General features: G+C 38.8%; 1 protein-coding gene, 1 long non-coding RNA gene and 1 other non-coding gene across 5 annotated transcripts in view; 2 read left to right on the forward strand and 1 right to left on the reverse strand.

Moving 5' to 3' along the window:
- Nucleotides 1-23658, reverse strand: part of nAChRa3 (nicotinic acetylcholine receptor alpha3 subunit) — a 37902-nt gene that overhangs the window by 11747 nt on the left and 2497 nt on the right. For all 3 annotated transcript variants that reach the window (XM_034335013.2, XM_034335016.2, XM_034335018.2), the window contains exon 2: nucleotides 17052-17104. The gene's annotated coding sequence lies outside the window, so the exon portion shown is untranslated. The remainder of the gene's footprint in view (nucleotides 1-17051; nucleotides 17105-23658) is intronic.
- Nucleotides 9845-9918, forward strand: TRNAN-GUU (transfer RNA asparagine (anticodon GUU)). Its single transcript has one exon. It is a non-coding gene; the product is annotated as a tRNA-Asn (tRNA).
- LOC117609120 (uncharacterized) lies at nucleotides 17328-17961 on the forward strand. Its single transcript, XR_004582513.2, has 3 exons — nucleotides 17328-17495; nucleotides 17572-17741; nucleotides 17887-17961. It is a non-coding gene; the product is annotated as an uncharacterized LOC117609120 (long non-coding RNA).

Consider the following 23658-nt stretch of genomic DNA (forward strand, 5'->3'; position numbering starts at 1 on the left):
ACACCTCGTCCATGTTAATCGACAATGTTAATCCCTAGCAGAGAAACCCTTGAATAGAATTTCCTAAGGTTCTCCCCTTTATAATCGATTGATTCTAACACATTGATCTCCATTAAGGAAGTTGAACGTTTCGGTTTCAGTGTTATCCTTTGTAAACTAGCTGGTTCTAGTTTAAACATTTTCCTACCAACCAACTCGTTAGCATTCCTCTGATTCTCGGGTTCACGATTCGGTAAATCGCAAATATTCAAGAGGCATTCAACTAAAAGTGTTCCTCCGTTCGCGCTATTAAACCGTTCGGTTCACACAAACATTCCAACATTCCAAGATTCGATTTTACGCTATCTAACTATCGTTGCATCTTTCTTGTACCTATGTATTATCTCGATGAAACGATAAATGAAACGATGCGTTTCACCCGCTAAGATCGCGGGCAACTTGTTGCTGAATAAATCCAACGGTTACCTTCATTAATTTTAATACGCTACCATTCGCTACTTTTCAAATTCAACTGGCCATTCTCTACCAACGTATTTCAACTTTTCACGATTCCTCCTCGTTTTACAACATTTTCAACGACTCGCGCCTTTTTTAAACGTTTCTTTATTTAAAACATCGTTTGCGTGGCTTTAAATAACGATTTACTTTTTCTACGCAACCTATCGAAGAAACTTTTGGTGAAATTAAAAAAGAAGAAAAAAGAAAAAAGAAAAAAGAAAAAAGAAAAAAGAAAAAAGAAAAAAAACCAATTCTAATAATCGGCAATAATCTGCTGTAAAATGAGAATAAAACTCGATCACGAATTTACCATTAGGTAAATCGGTGAAACCTCTCGAAACCAGCTATCCGTAGTTGACCGGTGAAATAAGATTTATCAATGTAATAATAATAGCGGCGCATCGCCCTCGGGAACAATTAAATGCAGCACCATTGTACAGCCGCAGTGCGGTTAAATATTACGATTAGTCGATGCTGAAAAAGTGAAAATTTACAGATTCCTACATAGATCTGACATGAAAGAGACGATATAAAAGCTCTTGACAGGTTGGAGAAAAATCTACCTGCCTATCCGACATCGCGAGAAATGCGAAGGAAAACAAACACGTACCGCATCCATTTGCCTCATGGAAAATTAATTATCATCCGTTTCTGGGAACCTACACCATGCCGTGTCTTCTCGAGTTCTCTCATCGAATAGACTAAACCTGTTTTCGTCAAATTGGATTTTTAACAAGGAATTGTTTCTTGTTAGAATAACTTCATTATTTTCTTGGTTAATCGCTCGATGTTTCCAAAGAGATTAAAAATAAACTCGCAAAGCTGAAAAAGGTGCTTAACCGGGCTGCCAACTTGTAATCACGATAGCTAAACGGAATATCGACAAGTTGTGGTCGATAAACGTTTTTTTTTCTTTTTTTATACTTCGTTTTGAGACACTGATGGATGAAGGTCTTACGGCTGGAGCAATAGATCATCAGGCATCGGTCGATGAAACGATGTTCTTGCGACGATAAAACGAGTTGATTTACGATTTACCTTTTATTCGCAGGTCGTACCTGAACGCAGATCGAACATGAATTCTTATTTGAAGAGAATCGAGAGAGAGAGAGAGAGAGAGAGCGCCAAGGGAAAGTGAAATCTAGAACGAGACAAGGCGGTTTGTATAAGATCTAATAAACATTCTATCAATTTAACACGAAAGCAAATGAACGAAGCTGACTGACAATGAGAAAGAAAGGAAAAGATATCTCGCGGCGCGGCACGGCACGGCGCGGCGCGCCATGGTGAAATCGAGCAACGTGAAGGAAGAAAAGAAAGGATATTCGTGGATAATTGAATATCAGAGGACGCGACAGTCAAATAGAAAAAGGCGATATTCTGTGGGAATCCTGGCATCCAGTATCCATCCTGGCCCAAGAGGAACCGATCGAAACTAGGCGATTCACGAGAGAATGCTTCTCGCCAATGGAATCAATTCAACTGCCGCGCCGCGCCGCGCCGCGCCGGCTGGTTCGGTTCATGGAAAATTAAATATCCAAGCTTCTCCTCGTCCCTCTTCGTACCTTCAGAAAATTTCCACGATTCTTCCACGATAGAAAGGACGTTCTCGTCGTTATCAATGGATACCTCGACGTCTTTGAGGTGATCCATCAGGTTTACCGTAAGGATCTGCTCGATTTTTCGCTAAAAATAACGTTCATAAAGGCTATTTCAAGTGAAATTCATTCGTCTTTATCTGCTCAATCTTTTTAAATTGTCTGAAAATTCTTTGATTCGCTGGTAGAACGGTGACAGAGATGTGTGATGGACCTTTTCTTTCTCTACCATTTTCCCTGCAGTAGATTTATGGTAGTTTGTTCAATTTCGAAGAAAAATAAGAGTGGTTTAGAGTGATTGTTCGAATCGTTGGAAACTGCGATGGTTGATTTTATTTGTGGTTACTCGGTGCACTGGTCTTTTAGAGAACTCTCGATGGACGACGGAACGCTTTTCTTTCAGATATTTTTATTTCTCGAAGAAAAATAATATTTGAAATCTGTAATCTAATATTTAAACAATTATTATGGAAGAAAAACGTGTTATGTCCCATAGAATACAAGAATGAAATCGTTTGGCTGGTATCAAGGTGTATCATCCGCCAGCCAATGGCGCAGAAACCTGTTCAACTGTAGAGAACGCGATAACGACGATTCTACGATACAAGAAAATCCTGCTTTGCATTCACCGACATCACCGACATCACCGACTGCTGACCAAAGAAATCGTTCCAAGCACGAAATATTCCTGATTTTCTTGATTCACTTGATTTTTTTTTACTTGATTTATCGTTAGTCGTTACACTTGTTGGAATCATTTTACCATCTTTCAAACTTCAACTTTTAAATACTGTAGAGTAAGTACACGCAAGAAGAAAATACTTATCAAGGAAAAGCTGAAAAGTTAATTCCTTTCACCGACGATGAAACGTATCCGTGCATCAGAACCCTTTTTCCAATTTCTTCCTAAAGTTCTTCCAATTTTCGCACCGCGGCGCGGTGGTTCAAAGTTGGGTGAAAAATGAATTCTATCGAAACGTTGCTTCGTTCATTTATTTGTCCGTTAGATGCAGCAATGAAAGGACGCGACAACACGATAGTAACTCCCGAGGATTTACGATTTTCCGTAAATTGAGTTTCACCAGAGGACAGTACCGCGACAGATCGCTCCAATGAAAATGGAAATGGAAAACGTCGATGATGAAAAATAGACGCAGGATGGCTTTCAACGAGAAACAAACGAACGAACGTTTCTAGCCTTCGACACAGAGGATTATAAGATACCTTGATATCTATATGTACATATTACGGTACGCATGCTAAAATAAGGAACAGGTCCTGAGAGATTACCTTGTTATGTGCGCCCTCGTGAAAAATTTACCTCACTTTTTCTTCGTTACCTGTTACTTGGGCCTCGATAACAACCTTAGTATCCGAGTGAAGAAAAAGAAAAAATAGCTTATCAAAGAAATTTGAAATATGAGCCAGTGTTATTGGTGAGAAATCACAGCAACAATCGTTAGCGTAAAGAAACAGAGACTCGAAGAAGGAAATGGGGAGGAAAAGGTAAGGCAGAAATGGTCGGTCGGTTTGCAAGTAGGTCGCATCTCACGGCTCAATATCACCGAATACTCTTTTGTGTCCTCTTCTAAATTGGGTTACGAGGGTGCCGCAACTGTTAGCTGCTGGCTGCGGCTTCTTCTTGCATCGAGTCGCGGGGCTACCCAGAATTTCAATATGCCAATTTTTACGGACGATTCCCGGCTTTGTGTACACTTTGTGTCTCTTGAAACAGCCACGATTTTCATGAAATCTTGATCGAACCTGATGGACCTGGTGATAATAGCTACTTTAGGAAGGTGGCTGTTAATAAAATACTGTTGCGTAAAACTCGACCACCTGTGTAAGTCCGAGTGTCATCAATCTTCGTCAAGTTGAAACCGAACAAAGAACGATCCTGTGACTGAACGTCTACATTATAAATAAAATACACTTTACTTTCCCCTTATACTTTACCCTCTATTTTACGCCTCGAGACTCTGACAAATTATTTACCATTCCATTTTCGATATTTCTATATTAGATAGTGTTCACTGACGAAGAAAGAAGAGAGAAGAAAATCGATGCTTTTTTTTTCCTCTTTATTATTTTACTTTTAGAAATAATACAGGAAAAGGTTTGGACGTGAACGGATCGAATAAAGCGACAATTGGATCGTCGAAAACTGAGTTTTCGGAACCAGTCGATGCACAATTAGCAGGTCGAAGTTTAACTTGCAAATATGGAGACGAGAGCGCCGCGCCGCGCCGGGTCAGATCGATTCGTTTCCGAGCGTCCAATTAATTCCCGCTCACGGAAATTCCACGAGCATGACGGGTCGTCAAATTCAATTTCGCAGCAGCCTGACGCTGCTCGTTGATGATCCATCTATCTGTCCCTCATACAAGGGAATAGAATCTTATTTTAATGAGCTGCACCGCGCCGTTTCGAAATAAAGAACCATTCGACCATTACTAAATCTCTTTGATTATTTTAGCCGAAAACTCGTAGAAAAGGAAGTAGAAAAATGTGCGAACCGAATTCTCGCGCAAAGCTGGCCGGATATCGTGAAACAGCTCGGATTAGAGGAAGTTGTTCCCGGAACGCGCTGCGAACCATATACCAGAAGAAAAATCAGTTTTACGCCGTCTCGGCCAACTTCTTTCCTCGTACATACATAGGTATGTACTATACATGTATGTATGTATGTATGTATGTATGTATGTATAACAATGAAAGGACTCGCTCGCGAGAAAATTTACCGTGCTTTTCTGACCGTAGAGGACGTAAGTACGTCCTCTTTCTACATACTTATAAAAATAACATCATATTTTGCAAAGTATGAACAGTTTCTAGAAAACTTGCAGAAAAATCACGTGCAAGTAAGAGCGTTACATTTTCATAGTATTTACGTGGTTGAACAAGCGTCTGACAATTTTCACTGGTCAGAGAAAAGAAGTTTAAAGGTTAAAAGTTAACTCGTCGTTTGTAGAATAGGCGCGTTAATGAAATTTTTAAGGCAAGGAAAGGAAAGGAAAGGGTAAAGGCTCGCTACGGATGTATATCTCGACAGCAAGAAGATGCATTATTCGTTCGGTGAAGGTAACAGATTTTCGCCTCTTACTGGATAAGGATACGATATGAAATATTTACGAAGGCGAACTTCGTCGCCTTCGTTCGTGAAGGGGTACGCGTGTCACCTTCGGTTGACAAGAGGACGAGAAGCTTAAACTTTCAAGCCGTGTAACTACTGTCAGGTCACCGGAAGTTACAGCTACGCGACTGACTTTGACGCTTTTTGCTTTATACCTTTTCACCGGGAATAATGGAAAACAAGTAAGAAAAAGGAGGCAAACCTTACCAGAATAACAGTTTTTTAATAAGATGCAAGTTCATTACTAACCCTATTGAAATGAAATGTTGAAATGTTGAAATGTTGACAGAGCTTGGTGTCGATTAAAAAAGACGGCGAGGATCGTCGGCTCTATTTTCATCATCGACGAAACGGAGGAATAATGAATCTCCATACGATCGAAAATAATCCAGCCCGAGAATCCAGGCGATCCCACGTAATCGCGATCAATGTACAACGCGACCCGTAGCTTTGCACCGCGGAAAAGGTCATTCATTCCGCGAGGATTACTTCATTCCTCGACTTTCGACCCAGTTAAATTCCGTGTCCGTTCAATTGAAAATCCCCAATACGTTCGAGGTCCCCTCCCGTTCGACACCAGGAACGTATTCGAAGGTCCTTCCACGTTCCCCATCCCTATATCACGATTCTGTCCTGGAATTCGAAGGCCATTCTGAACATGCACACACGTGCATCTATGCCTTCATCCAATAAACGACCACCAACCATCAATAATTTTGTCTATGTTAAAATATTTCATTCACCCACTTTTCCTCAATATTTTCTATTCTCTTGATAATAAAATTACGATAAGCGGTCAGCTTCAATTTTAAATTGCAATCTTTCACAAGAATAATCATTCTGAAGCGCATGCTCGATTGGCAAACGATACAAGAACAGCAGTAGGTAGGATTAGTTTCGTGTCGAATTCACCACTGGTAGAGGAGAGAGGGAATCGTGAAATAGATCGGAACGTGGAGAAGACGGTGATCGGTTCAGGAAATTTGCCAAACAGCAGGGAATCGTCAAGTTGCAGCTGCGAAAATCACGAGCAACTAACTGGCGCGTGGCGGCGCGGCGAACGGGATACATACATACATACATACATACATACATATATCCGGAATGGTTGGCTACGTTTAATTGGACGATATTTGCCGAACGCGTGTAATCACCTGTTGCACGCAGGAAGCACGCGTTAATAGCGGCCAGGAGAAATAAATTCTCGTCGGATGGTAGGTATGTAAGTGAATTCTCAAACAACCACGTAAATGCTCGTGTCGGTTCAGAAGAGCTACTTATTGCAATTTGCTAAGAAATAAATGGTAGAAATAGTTATAAAAAATGTAATACGTCTGTAAAAGCAAAATGAGAAATTTTCTCGACGCGACGGGTCAGCAATCTATTAATAAAAGGCGAAAAGAGCTATCCGAATAGCAAGTCCATTCGATATTCTTCCCTTGGCTACCAAAATATTCGAGCGAGAGAAAAGAGAAATAAGAAGAAAGAAAGAAAGAAAGGGGGTGGGTTGAAGCACGTCTTCGTGTTGTTAGAGTAGACATTAACGGGAGTATTTCTTAATTAGTGGGAAGCCTGGAAGGAGCTGTCCCGAGCCAAGTCAGCCACTCCCTCGAGGCCGAGCCCCTCGCAACCTCTTCTCGTAGATCACGATTTGCTTCAAGTGTCTCAAGTTCCTTAAGGTCGATGGAAAAGCTTGTTCGAACGTTGCTTGGCTACAGTGATATTAATCATACGACTTAATGCCGTAAATGTTAAGAGCTTTCGAGCACATTGTACGCTCTATAAATAATACGAAACGTTCGGAATACAAAACTTTGTCTGATTTCTTCCATTCTCATTTTAACAATAGGTATATGTACATGTATAGTATGTATATTAAACAATCGTGCGGTAGATAAATTTCTGGTAGTAAAACCGGCAGATCAGAAGGATTCGGTTAATTAAACGAAGAAGAGCAGAGATAAATGATGCGAGATAAATGACGGCCGGGGCAAACGGAGATATGTACTTACTTGGGTAGCCATCGGGAAATAAATAGCAGGGGTTACGGAAATTACGAGATATCCGCCGACAGGAATTCGGCGTAACTCGTATATTAACCCCTGAGGAAAATCCAAGCCAACGAAACTTCTCGATAATATATACCTGTTTCGCGTGCGAAACATCAACGATAACAAAACCAGGAAACTGTAGTTGATAAACTTCACTCCTGACCGAAAACCTTGTACATACAACGATCGCGAAACATCACCGCATTGAAATTTCAATGTAGATGTACAACGGAATCGCGTTGAAATTATTTTCACGATTGAGATTGACGTTCGACTACAGCTACGCGATAATGAAAATCCAACCTTTTAATACTGCTCCGCTGGATATCGAGAGAAAGAAAGCGGGGAAAAAAAAAAGAGCAGCCAACGAGAAACGAGTACGTTAGTTGGGCTGTAGTAGAAAATAGAATGCAGCAGCTTTGTATTCAATTGTTTCGTCTAAACGGAAAAGTTTAGCCATGCTAGAGTACTATGCCCGAAAAAAAAAAACTCTCTCCTTCTCTCCATCCATTTTGTAATCAACGGCCTCTGATCGCGATGGCAACCATCGAAAAAAAAGTTGGATCAACGAATAAAGGGCAGGACAAATAAAGCGTATATTGGAAAATTTGAAATTATATTAAAACGCAATAAGAAAAGAAAATCAAAGCAGAGAAAAAAAATGATAAAGTAGAATAGTATCTAGGATTGTCTATCGTGTAGATTTGTAGATGATATCGGTTTCTGGCTTCATGGTTGGCGTCGATTGCTCGGCAATTTTGCATATCGATCGCCAGAGGCTATTATTTGAACGTCAACACCGAAAAGCTCGTTTTTCTACACTCTCATTGATGGACCAACGGATCGATCTGTCGATCAGTCGCTCAATCTCGATGTGACGAACCGTGAAACTTCCTTCCATAAACACTTGTTATTCCTCTCGTTAAACGAGACAGATTTTTCTTCAATCATATATGTAGATATTTTTTCATCAAATGGGGAATGATTTATTCTTTTGGTTTCTATCATAAAAAGGTATTAATCACCTTTTGATACAGCTGAATAAAATTTAAAATAAATGAAACGCGAAAAATAGATTTTGGTTTGACAAAAAGCTAAGAGCTGACTGTTTTGAACTCTCAGAAGGGTGATCTGTGATCTACCAAGATTCGTGTTGTTTCAAAGGTTTTGTTTAAAAAAAAAGAAAAGAAAAGAAAAGAAAAGCAAAGAAAAAAGGTATGCGAATTAGTGTGCAGAATTAGTTTTTCTCCAGTCGAATACTGGGAGAGCTAACGCGATAAGGTGATGCTGACGTGGTGATAAGGAGACCCCGATTGGGTGAGATCGCGTGCTCGACAGAATACGGGCCACGAAACGTAATGTTATCAGAGGCACAACAGCTGCACTAAATTTTTTTTCCCGACAGTTCCACTTTTCGAAACGATAATTCGGCACACCGCACGCTAAACCCGATGGCCTTATTAAATAATATCAAATACTTTGCTAACCGTAAGCGTGTGAACAAAATTTAGTGAACAAAATTCCAAAGATTTCCCTTTTTTCAGAATCCATATATGTACATACATACATACATACATACATACATACATACATACATACATACATACATACATACATACATACATACACAGGTATTTATTCCAAATCTCGTGACATCTTGATCGTTCGCGTAGGTAGCCTAATGTTTAAATGACTTGAAAACTCATGTATTCCAGTTGTTGCGACACATGTCTAAACCAACCAATAGCGAAAATGAAAGAATTGCAAAGGATGAAGGGAGATTGAGTCGCAACAAGAGAAGAAAGAAATTGCCCAGAAGCAATCTCTTGATGGATTTTCTGATTAAATGTCCCACGCAGCAAAGCACTCGGGGAGATGCATATTTTTTCATATAATATTCAATAATTCGGTCCAACAACAATTTCTTTCCGTTCGTCCTCGTACGACGCGCCGCGCCGCGCCGGTGTCTTTTTCTACGCCCCCTTTGACGGTACAACACCACCACCACCACCAACTCTTCAGAGTTAAATGAAATAAAAATTAAGTATTGAAACATCCTGTATATATTACATACAAGCCTGTACTGGGAGGTATCCGTTCATAAAAGATTAGAAGCGTCGAAGCAATAGAAGTGAAAGAGATAAAATAGGTTTGTCGGGCTGACAGAAAATAAGAGAGAAGATCAATGAAATATTCATGAGATTAATCGTAAATTCAGGCTGACATTTCGAGCGTAATTTACTCGATAGGAACGATCTCGTCTCGTCGTTTATCTACTTCACTTTTCGGAGACGTTTTCTCGAAATTTCTAAGTTTGAGAGAAAACGTCGAGTAAACTGCGATTTGCACAACGCGACGGCATGACGTGTGACAGGCTTATACATCTACATCTACTACTTAAAAATCGATAAGTAGAAAGTTCAATTCCCTCTGAGACCGAAAATAAAAGTTATGTAATTATTCTGAACAAGCACAGCCGATTTGAATATTTATTAATAATGTACCATCTAAAGTCGAAAAGATAGGTAAAGTTAAATAAGTATCTTAGAAAAGAAAATTTCACAGCCTCCGTGGCGCAATGGGCTAGCGCGTTCGGCTGTTAACCGAAAGGTTGGTGGTTCGAGCCCACCCGGGGGCGTCTTTTATTTTTTATCCCCAATCTTTTGGAAAAAAATGTGCTTTTTATAGATACACATTAGGATTACATGATACATAATTTAATAATCTAATATATACACTTACGATTTAATTATTAATCTATGTTATGACTTTTACAGATGCTTGTAATAAAGAGAAATACAATTAGTTTGGTATGATAAGCATATGCAAATTTCATCAATCGTTTATTGTTCAATAATATTTTTTTTATTTAAACCTGGTGGTTTTTCCAAAATTCTGCGAATCCGTCGCAGATAGTTCTTTTAGCTTCCGCCAGAGGTCTACGAAGGAAAACGGATTCTCGCAACTGAAATGACACTGGCAAGCTAATATCTTGAACGACGAGAATTTTCTAGTCAGTCATTCAGTAGGTGTACTACTGATCACTTTAGCAAGTGATGAATGTCGGAGATGAATCACTGATTAAACTCCGCTCCCTGACTTCCATCATTATCGCAACGACGGTTGTCAGAGGATTTTCTGATGCTAAATTTTTTTATATTTTATAGACGTTTGTAAATTATAAATAAATAAATAAATAAATTAAATTTAAATTTAAATTTAAATAACGATAAAATGAATATCCAATAATGGATGGATGTTTTTAATTACTTAAAAAAAACGGTGATTGTTGTTTTTTCTAAGTTGTCGTTTGATACACACACACACACACAAGCGATCTCTAAAAGTTTAACATTTTCCGAAACTTTTTAAAGAGTGTGAAGAGCCATAAAAGACAAAAGAACCACCAAGATTAAGATGATATATAATATACCTATACCAGTGATTCGCCAAGTTCCAAGTATACACCGATGTGTCTCACAATCAGACTAGTTGGTTCGCAAATTTGTCGACCACAACATTACTGGTATATCTCCTCCCAACCTTATTTAACTTTGGACTACGCCGTGAACGGCGCTATACAATCACAAAACATCTGCCGTTGGCGCGATTGCAACTTTCTCTGTTTTATTATATGTAACATATGTACTCTATTCTGTTCATTTATTCCTCCATCGCAACGGCAAGGATTCGACGCGATAACTTTGTTGATCGATCTTTCTTGACAGCTCGTTGAAATTTTAAATACGAAAAATTGTACGACTATCTTAAAAATAATTCACCGTTCGAAAGGTGCAATTTCACGGTCGGTCGGTTCGCAGTCAGCAAGATCGGACTTGCTTTTTTGACGCTTCCTCTCTTCGCAACTAATTTGCACTTCGAAAGGTTCTGGCTTCTAGAAAAGATTCCAGGTCGAGAAACAATGAGATTATCGAGGATCGGTTCGTTTCCTGCTCGAACGGGGCTCGATAATGCGATCATTTTTCCAGATTTTTCCAGATTTTTCCAGATTTTTCCAGATTTTTCCAGATTTTTATGCGAATTTGCGTCGTTTAGCAAAATTCATTCGACTCATCATCAAAATAACAATAATTGATGAGTTAACCATTTTTCAAATCGAACGATTCTCATTGAAGCAATGCTAGATCGTTTCGCGATATTTTTAGTTGGTCGTAAAAAACTGGCAAACAATAATTTTCTCGAACGTTTTCTCGAAGGTGATCGTGTAAATGACTTAAATCGCATCTTGGATACCGCAGGATGCTTTAGCGCCCTCAGGATACCATTATCGTAAATTAGTTCGCTTCAAAGTTGCTTCAAACAGCGAGTGGGCTTATTGTTGTTGGACTAGCCCATCTCGGGGTCGTTGTCTTAATTTCGTTCTAGTTTCTTTGTGCGCATACAGGAACTAATTATCGATATACTTGGAAAGTTTCCAAACTTCTCACACTGCCCATTCCAATGTATTCTTGTAAATTTATCTTACAATTAGAGGAAAAATATATTTCTTCCTTTTCGTCTATTCATCGAATACACGTGATAAATAAAAGAACCAAAGATAATTAATTAATTTGAAAGGCAAGCCTGATGTTTCTTATCGTTCATAATGCAGCAACTTATGAAGTTTCTCAACTTTCTCAACAACTAACAATAAGATGTTTACCGCTTCGTTTAAGTGTTTTACCTGGCAAGAATGTTTCTCATCTTGAAGAGCGCAACTTGTCTCTTTATCCGTAGGTAGTACATAGAACCAGGTGGAACAGCACTCGTCAACCGTGCAGAGTTTGCCTGTTCTGATGTCCTCGGATAACGAGATGAACTTTCGGTTGCTCCGCAGGTAGCTCTAGATGATACATGGATCATTAGGGAAACTTGAAACTAGTCTTTCAGTTATCATTCGCGGCCGGCTTGATAATCTTGCTTGCACTCTGTAACCATATTGAGACCTCCTTCTCCTTTTTCTATTTCTCCTTGTTTGTCAATTATAGAATTTCCGATAAAAGGAAACGAAATAATTGTTGTTACAGATATCGATAGCTCGTCATTATTCTCTGAGAGATGCACGCTGGTCTCGTTTTAATTTCAATTCCGTTCTTTCTTCCGATAGGCGGCCACTAAAGAAAAAGGGAAATTCTCGAGGAAGCGGTAGACAGGTCGGGGACAAGCTGATAACTCGAGCGTAAATATTCAGAGCGGATAGAAAAGTTCCCTTCCTCTTTCACGCTTTTCCTCGCGCCACCTCCTCTCGCCACCTCCTCTCGCCTCTTTATGAACATCCTGTTAAATTTACTCGACCGAACCATCCACCTCGAAACTTCCAACGATCCAGCGACCTGTGATTCGTCCTCGGCGTCCTTCTGGCGAAAAACCATCTAGAGTTGGAAAAGAAAGAGCCTATCTTTCTGAACACGAACGATTTTTCATTCTTAACGTTCTTAACGTTCTTAACGTTCTTAACGTTCTTAACGTTCTTAATGACCATGTGATAACCTATGACTGATAACGTGTCACTGAAATTAGTTCAGAAGCTATTCGAATCGAAATTTTTTAATTACAATAATTAAAATTAATCTTTTTTCTTTCCTCTTTAATGGCTAACAATTACTTTTTCAAGAAAAGTAACGATCGTTACGATGTTCGTTTCACGTTGAAACGATGATGATCGGAGAGAAACGAAATGCTTGCCATCCAGTGGAATAATTAAAACGCTCGTTTCTAAAGTTTTCAGATTGAAATTACTTCCGTTTACGCGAAATGTAATCGAAATTCAACTTTAAAATCAGCATATCTCGACTGGTCATTTGCAGGGCAATTCTTTTCACGATTTCCTATAAGAAGCCCGATCTCGTTTTCCATTAAAAACTCATCGTTTCGACGCTTTGCTTCAGAGCTCGTGAATTTCATGCACGATATGAAATTATTTCCCACCTTGATGCGCGCGATCGAATCAAAGGCAAAACTTTGTCCCGTCTTTTGTCCTGGTGGCGCACTTCAAACCCGATTCCTCGAATAAACCATTGGCCAGACTGGTCAATTATTCTCGCGAACCACGAAAAAATCGGATTCGCGAACGCTGCTCCTGACAAGTGATTAATCCTTTCGTTGGCAAGAAAAAGCTCCAGCTATCTATGTACCTCGTTTGCCAATTTAGAAAACTTTCCTTCAATTCTATCTCGCTTGTCTATTTGTAACTTTCACTATTTCTTTCCCAGATATCTTGTTAACAAAAATCCCATTGAACCGTGAAACAACCTTGACGAAAAGACTGGCTCTCTTCGTTGACGCTGACGTTGACGTTGACGTTGACGTTGACGTTGACATAAACGTAAACGAATATCAGGTATCGCCTTCAATTGCATGTGGCACAATGCACCTCTCTTTTTTCCCAATCTTTGACAAATGATAACTCGAACAATGTTCCACCGAGAGAGGTAACTTTAATCGTATCCGCGGAAAGATAACTTTATGATTTTTCAATAGTGTTTGTATTATATAATACATACGATATAATAGCATTTTTTGTCTCGAATCGTTTGATATTGTTAAGAATTGAGGTATAAAAAGTTTTCACGATAAGAAGGGCTGTTCGAAAAATGAGAAAGTAAAATGTTTGAATGGTTTGCGAATGGATCAGTGCGTTTTTCTCTTCAAAAAGTAAATTTCCTTTATAGGTAGGTGCTAACGTTCACTGTTCTAACGCGTGTAACTACGTCCGGTCATTACGCGGATTTACCCTGTGGGGACTTGGTAACGAAATAAAAAGGCAAACGACTCGATTTAATAGCAAAGACAAAATATTCTCCCCTAAACCCCTCGTCGTTTCAAAGCAACCTTTTTGGTTACTGCGAAAATACTGCTAAACTCTGTGTAGTGACGTTACAAACGTAAAAGTAGAGATAAGAAAACGAAAGGTGGAAGAAATCGGATTCGAACGGTCGTTATTGTCCTTATTTACCTAATTTCCATGACGGTAAAGAACACGAGTACAAGTGTTTCTCTCTTTTGATATTGGACGTTAGAGGAGGTCGCGGCGTCGTTCGTTCGAGTAGATGCAATTTGCCTTAACGACGAAAATCTCGGAAATCTCGGAAATCTCGAAATCCCGGCCAAAGACGTCAAGATCTTATATTAGATGAAACGTTCGTTTCACTCGGGATAGGAACTGATACCCTTTAATAACGGTTCTTTCGTTAGGTTTCATTAAAATTATTTCTCAACGCGATCATCCGAGATCAACATTAAGAAATTATTAGTAATAAATCTACATAGAGAAATATTTATTTTTAAAGGATTAATCTCCTTTGAAGTAGAAACATCGAAAAACAGTCTCATCGATATCTGACGATTTCATTCGACAGACAGGGTTTCGCGTAAACGATGGAATCGATTTCTCACCGATGACCAGATTCTATGGCAATTATTCCCAGCGAAGTAGTACGTTTCCGGCAATTTTCGTGGACTGGTACGCGGCGCGGCGTTGATAGGTCGCGCCTCTATGGCTACAGGCTAGTTCACCTGACACTTAAATATCTTCTTATGCAGCAATCGATACGACTTTTCATTTTCTATTAAACAGTATCAAGTTATTTACGTGAAAACGAAAACAAACTATAGTGAAGTTTAATCGTTTAACTTTGAAACAGCCTGTACACATACATATATGTATAAGTGTATGTATACGTGTGTCTAGCGCTAGGTGGGTGGGCCAACTAGGGTGGAGGAGGGTCGTCGCTGTAAAAGCAACGACCGGAGCTGACCTGAATCCACGGTTGGGGCGGCGATGAAAAGGGAGCAACAAAAGCGCCGCGCGGGACGAGGACGAGAGTGAAAATACGGAAAATAGGCCGTTGTGCGGGGCCACCACCTTGTGGAACCGTCGATTTTGCCGATTTTGCCGATTTTGCCGATTTTGCCGATCTTGCGGAACGTCGATTCCCTCAGACCTACCTGACGAGCACAATTCCAGAATCTCTAACTTTCATCCGGCCTGCCCGAGGCTAACTACCCGCTTTTCTTCATCTTACATTTTACATCTTACATCTTACATCTTACATCTTACATCTTACATCTTACATCTTACATCTTACATCTTACATCTTATCTTTTGCCAATGCTTTTCTACCAACAACGAGAGATTCTTTTTTTGACACTCGTTTTATTCGTTTTCCATATATTCGTTGACCTATTTTCTCAAAGAATAATAATCTCGGTCGTGCAGTAATGAGTAATGACACTTGCCACACGATTTCAAAACGTTTCAAATGATACGAAAAGTTTAACAGTTGGAATAGCGAGTTAGAAATAGCGAGCAGAAAATGAATGCTAGTGTCATAGGATGGTGAAAATGGAACGATATAATCCTATGTGGAAATTGCGTAATTAATATGTGCTCCAATTAAGTGCACGACTCTGCGGGATACCCGAGAGTTTCCATACTCGTTGAACCATTTGTCCATTTCGACACGGACTGCGGATAATTATTTCCAGCCGAGAATCATCGTTATATGTATGTACATACTCGGTTACCATCGTCATCGGCCACCTTCCTATCGAACAGTAAGATCTCATCTCCTCCACTTTAATGCACCGCCAAATCATCTGACCATACTTTAATATGGTACCTGAATAATTCCTGATTGATTGCATTCTTCTTATATTAATATGCCATCTCCAAAAACTATAATATCATATATTATTCTATTCTTCGTTACTTTCCAATAATCAATAAAGATTGATTTAATTTTCTGTTTTCAACTAAACAGCATAGTATCTACTTGATTCGAAGTTGGTGAAATTTATCGAATCAGAAGGTTAGAGTAGAGTGTTTTATCAAATTATGCCAGGTGATTGGCGGTAGTAAAGGATCCCCTTGAAGGTACTGCGGTCAAGCGAGGGTTCGACTGGCAAGAAAATCCAACGTGGTCGTAGGGTAGCAAAGTTAGCAAACAAGCAAGGCTTCAACATCGATTACCACTTTACGCAGCTAGACTGAACTACGTACATCGATGATGCTTATTCGTTTGGTACACAGACTTTGGTTAAACGAGACACGTACGAAGGAGAGTTGTTTTTCCTAAGAGGTTTTCGACAAAATTTTCTATAGGTATTCGTATTTCGAAATCATTCAATTGATATTGAACAACCTAATACCTGTGCCGGTTCTCCATAGATTTTCAAAGCAATTCGAACGAAAAACGTTGATCCAGGTCGTAACTTCAGCTTGTATAGGTACTCGTCGCGTCGTTTCTTATCACACAGCATGATATCATTCTCATAAAAAATTCAATGCGAACGTGGAAAGAAGAGCGGAATACCACGTTCTGTCGAAGGATTCTGCGAAATCCTTCTCCGACGAATCACACGAATTCGTCGAGGATATGAGATCAATTTGATCGAACGCGTCGCGACGCGTTGCCACAGCAAACATCGAAAGGGAGAAGAATTCGACGCAGGCGAATGTGCCTCGCCAAGTATCCTATACTTTGAAAGTATAATTCCGGGCTGGTCCGTAAAAAAGATCGAACCGAAGCTCGTTCCATCTAATGGAGGCGTCCACGCTTTTCAATTTGTTCCAGCAATTTCCTTTCTTCCTCGTATTACTCGAATACGATTCTATTGCACCCTCTCCCCTCTCGATGAAATATTTACGCAACATTCGACCGAACATAGCTTTCTTCCGTTTACCTTTCCTTTCCTTTTTCTTTTCTTTTTCTTTTAATCGATATGTTAAATTCTATAAAAGTTGGATTATTACAAAAACGAAAGACTTACCGTAGGCTCTCTTGTCGTGGAAACTTTTGGAAACACCGCTATTGGACGGTTACCTATAACAAAAAAACAAGTTTCGTTTGATATCTTTCAAAATCCTTTCCCCCCTCTACATTAGTACTTATATTTTCTATTTATGTACCACCTCGTCATCTCTCATCGTCAACAATATTTTATATTTTATATTTTATATTTTATATTTTATATTTTATATTTTATATGTATGTAGGTATATGTACACTATAGAAAAAACTGTTGGAAGAAAAATGAAGATTTGAGGAGAAGACCGTAACGAGCAACAAGATTACAAGCAGGCTAAAAGTTCCCACGGTTCTGTTTCTATATCGTCCTTAATAAAGCACTATATCACGAAGGATGCATTACATACAAGGGGTAATGGCCGGTGAAATTGCGATCGTAACACGGCGCGAACATCATCGTTACGCGGTTTGTTTCACCAACAAAACGTAAATCATCCATGTGGCTCATTCTTATGCGAGTTTATCGTCGATATTTCTTCCAGTTATGGTAAATCGTCGAATCTACGAGTAAGTTCCAAACATACAAACACAAATATAGGTGTATTTTTTCAAGAGGAATGTAGAACAGAGGAATGTTGCTTCTAACAAAACCAGTTATTCAAAAACACGTATGCAGTATGCAGAGCTCTTCGGCCTAATACGGGGCAAAGTGGTAAGCTGTGAACGTAACGTAAGGCGTCGGACGTCGCGAACGTGGGTTACGCGTCAAGTCTTGGATCGATATTTTTCATTTTCTTTTACAACTCCTTCTAAAACGTGTTCTCAGCAAAGGGCCGGTGGTCGAGGATTCTTTACAGGTGTTGGATACTCTACTTCGAATATGGACTCGAATGAGAAGGAGATTTGAATTTAGTAGAAATTTTCAAACTGATACATTTTTAAGATATTATATAAAATATCACGACTTTAATTAAAAAGTAATAGAAACGGATGAATATACTCTTAGAGACTACGAGAGAGAACTTATGCAGCAAATAAACCTAATAATTTGTCAACCTAATAATTGCGAGCGTGTAACCCGCAATAAATTCACGTACGATTCCGGTGTGGAAATTTATCTGATCGCCGCGCCGCGCCGCGCCGCGCCGCGACGTATCGCGATAAATTTGCAACTGTTTATGGCGTTTAACCCAACCCCCCTACAATTTTCTTCCTGTTCAAACAATCTCCCCTCGTCGACGATTCATTTTTATGGTAATTAATCACGATATCGAATCGCGGCAACAATCTGTCGTAATAAATTACTACGAGTTTCGTATCAAGAACCTGCTACTAACGATCAATGAAACCAACTTTTTTTACAAGGATTTTACAAGAAATATTGTAAACAACGATAAAACCTGAGCCGAAGGGAAATATTTGGAGCGAATTAAAAGTTACAAAAGATAATTATATGTAATAATGGAAAAAATCTCTACAGTCGATACATACGAGTACCATACCTACTGAAACGAAAGGCGCTCTGTAATAAACATAATTTTTTTTTAAAACTTATCGTTAGTAAAAACTCGTCAAAATTATACTGAACTGGTTACATCATTTATAAGATAACTAGATCTGGATAGGAAAAATCTTACAAGCTTTCACAGTATTTTCCAGTCTATTATTTCGATGGAAATTCGTGTAACCAGATACGTTGAATTGAAAATCTATTATTTTTTGTCGAACCTATGGGAACCTATGGCTCCTCTCGATTAATCCTGAATTTAAGTTAACATTCTTTCCAGCGAATCTTTTTGTATTTACTGCGAATGAAAATGTTTCTTCCGCTTAATCGGAAACTTAAGCTAATTGTAAGATGGACTAATTTAACAGGGTAATCGGAAATTCATTGAACCGAAAAGAAAAACTCGTACACACTAGAAGCGATACGTATGTACACAATAATACAGAGGTTTTCCATTCGAATAGAACGTCGACTCTCCGCATTGATTTAGCAAAGAACAGCTACGCGACTAATGGCTCCTTTTCGTTAGCGTGTTAAGAGTTAAGCGCAACCGAGGCAACGGTTTTACGATGTACCTACACATTTGCACGCCTTCCTACTCATCCTGTTGACTGAACGACGATTTTACATAGCTCACCCTCTTTATCTATCAAGGTTAACATTCATTTCGTGTGTAAAAACGAAAGAAGAAAAATAGAAAATTATGTTTGCGACGAAATTAAAAGCAAATAAATCCTCGAAAAGACTCTGTATACAGATTATCCTAAACAAGAGAAAGTTTCTTTTTTTTTTATCACCTGAAATGTGAAAAAACAAATAAACTACTTCCACGTGGAATGCAGCTCATTATAAAACACGTTGAAAGAAAAGAGAAAAAACATAATTTAATTAAACCCGTTGTAACTCGACCCTGGTTTTTACCTCGTCGGTATACAAACTCGGAATTTGCAATGAGGTTACAGGATTTTCTACTATACGCAAGTTCAACTCTTGCAATTATTCTTGTCGTATCCTTTCTTCCGAACTTGTTCCTTCTTCGAAAATGAACACAAAAGCCGCGTAAAAACGAAGTGAAACAGCAGGGGACTAAGTAAATGAAGAAGAAGAGGAAGAAAGAAAAGTTAACAATCATACATAAACTACCGTTAATTTTTGTTCAACATTCAATTTCTGGTCCCTTATACTTGTAAAATCTTATTTAACTTTCAAGTTTCAAGTTTCAAGTTCTTTAATCGAATATTTTTCTTATCATAAAGAATAAGGTAATGAAAAAGTATCCTGTTAATCATTGGTTCTACTTTATCTCTAGAAAAGTCATTTCCAAAGTAAATGACTCTTGTGCCAAGAAGTAATTAATTTCCTGATGGTAGCGATGGCGGAAAGTTATTAGTCAAAAGAGCAGACACGAAAAACTGAATCCATCCGTAAAATGAAAAGTCTTTGCAATGCGGATGGTCGTCGGTCGTCGGTCTTCGGTCGTCGGTCGTCGGTCGTCGCGTCGGTCGATTTAAATTCACTAGCTTGAATAACAAGTCGACGTTTAATGTTTATTGCATTTTCCACGATCGATATCGTACGATCAAAGGATATATCGATCAAATGGAAACTTTATCTATACTTTTTTCAGAGAACAGAGGAAAAATAGTGAATAACAATAACAGATAAGAGTAATAAAAAGGAAAAAAATCGAAAGTCGATATCAACGTCGAAACAGTTTTACGCGGACTCTGTATATTCGGACTGAACTTGTAGCAGATAAAGGGGAAACAAGAGTTGACAGGAGAGACAAGAGAGTACCGCTACACTTTCTCCAAAAAGCTTTGAGCCTCGGTAATGCTCCTCTCACGGATATAAGTAACTAAGTACATATGTACATACTTTCCAGGTGTTCTTCTCGCTTCCAGTTCACTCGGAACTAAATTACATATTCAGGCTAATGGCTAAATTAACCCCAGACATTGTAAAGCTAAATTTAACGTGCAAGTGGTAAAAAATATCTTGAATTCTTTTTCAAGACTCGACACGATGCTACTGCATGTTTTAATCAGCTGGCTGGCTTCACCTGTTTCTCAACACGACATCCCTACGTATATTTTTTTATTACCTTACTTGTCTGTTTCCTTTTTTTTCCATGAAACATAGAACTTTTTTAAAATGATAAATATTAGCAATTTAAGCTTTCCTTGGATGGATTTCAAAGGCTTGTAAGAAAGTTACTTTCGCCAAAGTGATTTCATAAGTTCGTCAGCTTATTGCGATATCTTACGCTTGCATCTTTCGTAAAAAATTCACGAAGATGGTACATAACTATGCATAAGTTAGCATAGTACACCCCCATGTAACACGAATGATACATAGAAAACGTTTAAAATTATTATATAACGTCCTTCGTAAAATTCGTTAAAAAACGAGATAAAAAACGGGGTAAATCGAGTGAAAAATCCTAGTTAGAGAAAAGATCGCGAAAGACGAGATGGATCTTCTTTCTGCTTGCACAAGGAAGAAGAATTTTTATGTGCCGCAGTGTCGCTTTATGCAATTACGAATCTTATCGTGTTTGCGCATATACTTTCCCTCCTCGATACTACCTTTGTCATCAATTTTTCACACGAAACGAATGAGATCAACTTGTCGTCAAAAGAAGAAATCAAACGATAAATACATTGAAAAGAGATTCTTTTTCTATCAGCAAACATTTAAAACCACCACGACGAAATGAATTTATCCAGAAGCACGATACCACCGATCTTTGCTTTAATTCACAAAGCGATCGTCTATTTTCGTTGCTTACCATTCCAGCGTCGCGTCGGGCTGGAATAACGATAGAAAACAATGGAGAATACGTGGTGGCGAAGAGGATAAACGTGCAATGGAACCGCGAATAAATAGAGATGAAAGGGAGTAAATGAAAATTGTCAAAACAAGTTACTAATTTCACTAATTTCAACTGAATCGAATCGAATCGAATGCTATCTTATAAATCTTGAATCATCTTTTTTTAACAGCCTGTAAATGTATATGAAAATATAATAATTGACTTGCTAATCTAAACTCTCGTTGCTTGGTCGCAACGAGAATTGGATAGGAAACCGCGAACAGCACGAACAATTTGATGGCCAGCAAACACCCCATCCGTTAGCAGCACAAGTAAATCCCCATGTAACTAAGTATATATGTAGAATGTAGAATGTAGAGGGTATGTGTCGAGAAGGATTCGAAAAGAACTCTCATAGTTGCCTATTAAGCGACTAATTATCGTACACCTAATTCCAGGTTTATTTGCGAAGAAGAAACTACTGAAGCTATCTGAAGCTATCTGAAGCTATCTGAAGCAATTTGGGAACACTTGGAGTTTTTTCTTTTTAGCTTGACTAGCATAATAAATGTAGCAATGTCTAATTATTTCATCCAACATTTCTCGACACTCTTCTACACTCTGCAATCGACCAGATGACAAACGAAACCTCGGTTGACCAACAATGAAATGGGTGTCGCAACTTTCTCGAAGAGAATTAATCGTGTTTTTGTTGGATTTCTACACGTGCGAATATCTTGAGGGGAAAAAATCGAAGAGTCGAGAAGGAGTTTTCGCGAAGAACGATATCGAGGAGGCTCTTCTAAACGTTGATCGAGTTTCTATGAAATCGGAAGGGCTTCAATGGGTATTATTATGGCATAAGGGGAGCGTGGTCCGTAACGACGGTAATTCTACTGGTCGATAAGCGATTGTGGCGACCTTAAAAGGAGTAAGATAAGCAACACGTGAAGAATCTTTTTGGTGTTCACGTGGCATACGACCGTCGACTCTTATCGAACTACCTTCAAGAAGCATCAATGAAGCTCCCAATTCTTATCGCGCGAATAACTCCAAGTACGATGACCGCAATTTTCTCCAACCAATCGATTTTTAATTCTTTCTTACCCAACGCAAGAGAAAAAATCAAGGAACTTTCAAGTTTTTTTCGCATTACTGGAAAATTCCCATTGCTTCTCTAAAGGTGGCCACTTAACAATTAAGTAAGTCTTTGAAGAAAAATGTTGATTGCAATGAAACTTTGAAAAATTTCATTAAATCATCTAAACTTCCAAATCCTAGGTATCAAAAATGTGAAGAAAAATCCTTCAACGGTATTTTTTCGGTTCTTTTGTATCCAGAAATTGAACGGCATTCTTTTCAAGTTTCCCGTGTCGCACCTACATACCTATATAGGTACGTACGTATTTCGATAGAACATAATCTCAAGCATCCTTTTTCTCTCGAAAAATTCTAGACTATCGTCTCGAACTTTTATCGTTCGCCTTTCAACAATTTTTCATTGAAACGATAAACATAATTTCAGACTAGGTAAGTCAGGAATTTTTTATTTCTGCAAGCTGCAGAAAGCTGCAGAAAGCTGCAGAAAGCTGCAGAAAGCTGCAAGTCGGAGTCCTGGCGATGCTTCTTCCAGTGTTCGTTAGCCACACAGAACAGAGTCTTTGATGGTAACTCGCGTGAAACCGTTTCTCGTTCGTGTTTCTACGCCCTCGGAATAGTTAAGTAGGCTGTTAGCGCAATACGAAAATATATACGGTGCTTGCAGGTAACCGGGTCCACTGCGACGAGCGACGAGCGACGAGGATCAAAGAAAAACTTTAATTATCGCGTTTAAAGCCCCGACCCTTGTCCAGGTGAAACCGTTCTACTGACTACTGAAAACTATTTCACCCTTTTATTTCGAAATTCAGCTAATATCAACTTGCCAACAGGTAGGTACAGACTGCTCGAATTTACACGCCCTGACATTGTTCTTAAATATACGTATACATACATATAATAAGAATGTATACAACTAATTGCAATAACAATACAATACTTTAATTTGAAATATTTACCCTACATACCTATTTCTTCGGGATATAGTACCCCGTAAGATAAGAACATCAGAGGAAGGATGAAACTTATTAGAATAAAAATTCATTAAAAAGTCGCGAGTCCGTTGGCACAAGGTAAGGAAACGTTACCGTTCTTAGCTAAGAGTCATGCAAAAATATATAACCAATAATTTCACGTCGTCTCGTAGAAACGACCGACATTAAAGAAAGTTGATGGCCCAAAGAAGTTAATTGCGCGTGACACAAATTG

Source organism: Osmia lignaria, chromosome 14, assembly GCF_051020975.1.
Source record: "Osmia lignaria lignaria isolate PbOS001 chromosome 14, iyOsmLign1, whole genome shotgun sequence".
Taxonomy (NCBI): domain Eukaryota; kingdom Metazoa; phylum Arthropoda; class Insecta; order Hymenoptera; family Megachilidae; genus Osmia; species Osmia lignaria.